Genomic DNA, 4,302 nt, shown 5'->3' on the forward strand with positions numbered 1-4,302 from the left:
GACCCAGAGGACACTCTGCAGCTTCTCTCGCTGCGGCCCTGGCCACGATGAACACGCTCCCCTTGAGACACCCATCTCCTCAGCCTTCCTGATCCTCTTCACTTCTAGCCTGCCCCCGTGTCTATTACCATTCCTTTGCAGCTGCCTCCATGATGTCATCCTCTCCTGCCCCTCTTACAGGTTTGTGGTCCCCAGAACTCTGTCCTTTGATCTCGTCCCCTCTCACTCCAGTTCATACACTTCTCCCAATTTGGCTTCATCCAGTCTCATCATCCCAATCTCCATCTATGTTGCCACATCTCCCCCTGAGCCTCAGACCCATATATAATCAATCACTGGATGTGTCCCACTGACCTCTCACATTTAACTCCTTCAAGATTAAACTTAGGGGGGCTGGCACTGTGGAGTAGCAGGTAAAGCTGTCGCCTCAGTGTCGGCATCCCGTATGGGCTTGGGTTCTAGTCCCAGCTGCTCCACTTCCGATCCAGCTCTCTGCTATGGCCTGAGAAAGCAGTAGAGGATGGCCCAAGTCCTTGGGCCCCTGAACCCACGTGGGAGACCCAGAAGAAGCTCCTGGCTTCGGATCAGTGCAGCTCCAGCTGTTACAGTGAACCAGCAAATGGAAGATCTCTCTCTCTCTGTGTCTTCCTGTCTCTCCCTCTCTCTGTAACTCTGCTTTTCAAATACATAAAATAAATCTTAAAAAAAAAGATTGACCTCATCACCTCTCACCCCAGTCCTGCTCCTTCTTCCCTGTGGCTCATCTTGCTGAACAGTTCCATCATATATCCCGTCCCTTCAGCCAGAAGTCTGGGCAATCATCCCAGACTCCTTTTTCTCCTTCATTCTCTTCCACATCCAATCCATTAGTTTGTTCTGCTGGTTCTTCCTTCAGAATACATCCAGAACATGGTTGCTTTTTAAAAATATGTTTTAGGGGCCAGTGTTGTGGCAGAGTGGTTTAAACCACAGCCTGCAGTGCTGACATCCCATATGGGCACCAGTGCCTGTCCTGGTTGCTCCTCTTCTAATCCAGCTCTCTGCTAATGGCCTGGGAAAGCAGGGGGAAGATGGCCCAAGTGCTTGAGCCCCTGCACTCACTTGGGAGATCCGGAAGAAGCTCCTGGCTCCTAGCTTTGGCCTGGCCCAGCCCTTGCCATTGTGGCTGTTTGGGGAGTAAAGTAGTGGATGGAAGACTTCTCTCTGTCTCTCCCTCCCTCTCTCTCTGTCTGTAACTCTGCCTTTCAAATCAATCAATCAATCAATAAATAAATCTTAAAGAAAAAGACAGCACTGGAAATCTTTCATTATATTCCTAGGTTGAATCAACCATTCTCTCCACTGTGTCCTGTAATTAATCATGAAGAAAGGCCGATTGAGCACCTATTATGTGCTATCCTCCACATCCTGGTTCTATCAGCTTCTTTTTTAAAAAGATTTATTCATTTATTTGAAAGTCAGAGTTACAGAGAGGGAGAGGGAGAGGCAGAGAGAGAGAGAGAGAGAAAAGAGAGGGAGGGAGGTCTTCCATCTGCTGGTTCACTCCCCAGTTGGCCATAACTGCTAGAACTGTGCTGATCCAAAGCCAGGAGCCAGGAGCTTCTTCTGAGTCTCCCACATGGGCACAGAGGCCCAAGCACTTAGACCATCTTTTACTACTTTCCCAGGCCATAGCAGAGAGCTGGATCAGAAGTGGAGCAGCCAGGACTCGAACCAGCACCCATGCCGGCACTACAGGTGGTGACCCAACCTGTTACACCACAGCACGGGCCCCTATTACCTTCTGATTTATGCTTCTTGTGTTTCTTTTTGTACAAGGGAGCAGAGTAATCTTTAATTACTCCTTCTTTCTTTTTTTTGTTTTTTTTTTGTTTTGTTTTGTTTTGTTTTGTTTTGTTTTTGACAGGTAGAGATAGATAGTGAGAGAGAGAGACAGAGAAAAAGGTCTTCCTTCCATTGGTTCACCCCCCAAATGGCTGCTATGGCTGGAGCTATGCCAATCCAAAGCCAGGAGCCAGGTGCTTCTTCCTGGTCTCCCATGCGGGTGCAGGGCCCAAGCACTTGGGCCATCCTCCACTGCACTCCCAGGCCACAGCAGAGAGCTGGCCTGGAAGAGGAACAACTGGGACTAGAACCCTGCACCCATATGGGATGCCAGAGCGGCAGGCAGAGGATTAACCAAGTGAGCCACAGCGCCGGCCCTACTCCTTCTTTCTTAACACGAAATGACTCATATTTTTTGCACCTGGATTTTGTTGTAATTATTAATATATCCCAGAAATCATTCTATATTGTTTCGTAGAGGATATCCTCATTTTTCTTTTACAGCTGCATAACACTCCACTCTGTGGCTCTGCTTCAGTCTAGTCAGCTACTCTTTGATGTATGGACATTTAAGTAGTTTCTAGTATTTTACAATCATAGCACTGCATTGAGCAATCTTGTGCATTTCCATATTTGGAAACTTCCAGACAGGTAAATTCCTAGAAATGATATTGCTAAGTCAAAGATAAACGCATACCTAGTTTTGGGTGATATTATCGCATTCCCCTGTAAGGGTTGAATTGATTGCCTTTTCCACCAGCATTGTAAGAAAGTCACCTCTGGCATTTTTGGAAGATGTTTATCTCAGCACATTAACAGGGTCCATTTCTTTTTTCTTTTTTTAACTTTCTTTTTAGTTTTTAAAAAGATTTATTTATTTATCTGAAAGGCAGAGTTACAGACAGGCAGAGGTAGAGAGACAGAGAGGTCTTCCATCCACTGGTTTATTCCCCAGATGGCCGCATCGGCTGGAGCTGTGCCGATCCAAAGCCAGGAGCCAGGAGCTTCTTCCAGGTCTCCCATGTGGTTGCAGGGGCCCAAGGACTTGGGCCATCTCCTACAACTTTCCCAGGCCATAGCAGAGAGCTGGATCAGAAGTGGAACAGCCAGGACTCGAACCGGTGCCCATGTGGGATGGCAGCACTGCAGGTGGCAGTTTTACCTGCTTACACCACGGCGCCGGCCCTAACAGGGTCCATGTCTTAGCTGATCCATCCCAGTGCATCTGGAGCGTCTCAGGCATTAGCACACAACCTTGTCTCTTGAGCATTCACATTTCCGGAACAGCAACAGTCAAAACCAGGCCCTACATGACTGGAAACGCTTGTCTGTCTTCCGCCTTACCTGTTCTTTGTTGAGGAAAACAATAAGCACATTAGGCTGGTTCAAATTCACAAGCCTACAGGCCAATCAGAAGGTCCTTGAACAAGTGTCAATTAGCTTGAGGGACACAGGAGGAAGTACAAGGAAAGTTTAACATTTTTCCAGGCCTGACAAGTACCAATTTGGTTTGTTCAAAGGCTCCTAATGAGAACAGGAATCCATCTTGTAAGTCAACAGCCATCCTATTGGGAAAAATAATAATAGAAGTGATTTACTGTGCTCCAAGGATCACACAGTGCCTCACACACATATATTATCTCATTTGAGCCTCACAATAGATGCAGCCACGCTGGGACAATTGCTTCATTGGCCAATCTCTAGTGTGCATTGCCTAGTTCATGGATTTCAGCTGTGATTTATCCACCCAGACTTCAAAGGGTTAAGTAGAGCTGAACTCTAAAGAACCTGAACTTATTAGAGGCACAGGGTTGGAGGAAGCCTGGGACCAGGAAGTGGTCAGGAAGCCCAGTCGGCCCCAGGCTCAAATTTCCCTGACCAAGAGCCTCAGATGAATTATGGTGGAAAACCCCCAACTGAACTGCATCGTCTCCCTTTAATTTAGGCATTTTATAAACAGATTGCATCGTTCTCCAGAAATGAGGAAGGTTAATAATTTCCTTGGAAGGAGAGTTCCAAGCAGCCCTTGCGGCTTTGTGTGGACCTTCAAAAGAACTTCTGCAGACAGAGTCTGTGAAATTTTTTATACTTGCCTATTAAATTTTCACTAGGCTCCCCTGCCCTCATTAATATCATTAGCGTACAGAACTGAGAACCCGCCCGGGATTTGTCAGAGATCCCCGATCCGAAGTGGGGAGCATAGGCGGTCCTTTTGCCAACTTCCCCAGCTGATGGTGCCCTCCTGCTTCTCCCGGGGTGCCCAGGACCTCCCACGTGACAGAAGATCATGGCCAGGAGGTCATGGCAAGTGGCCTTCTCATGACAGTGGAGTTCACAAACCTCCAAGTGTCCGCTTGCTTCTGCGAGCATCTCAGGCCAGCGCTCCAACTGTAAAATGGGACCACGGGATCATCCTCTCTGGTGGGCGGCCCCAGCTTGTCAGGGCTCCTACGGCAATTTGGACAGCACAAAGTCTGT

The 4,302-nt window shown here is 47.8% G+C and overlaps 1 long non-coding RNA gene across 1 annotated transcript; it reads right to left on the reverse strand.

Moving 5' to 3' along the window:
* Positions 1-2,649: 2,649 nt before the first annotated feature.
* LOC138847742 (uncharacterized) lies at positions 2,650-4,302 on the reverse strand. The gene is made up of 2 exons (XR_011385695.2): positions 4,165-4,302; positions 2,650-3,389 (listed from the first exon to the last, which is right to left on the reverse strand). It is a non-coding gene; the product is annotated as an uncharacterized LOC138847742 (long non-coding RNA).

The sequence above is a fragment of the Oryctolagus cuniculus genome, chromosome X (assembly GCF_051225735.1).
Source record: "Oryctolagus cuniculus isolate XC-2025 breed Fujian yellow rabbit chromosome X, ASM5122573v1, whole genome shotgun sequence".
NCBI classification, from domain to species: domain Eukaryota; kingdom Metazoa; phylum Chordata; class Mammalia; order Lagomorpha; family Leporidae; genus Oryctolagus; species Oryctolagus cuniculus.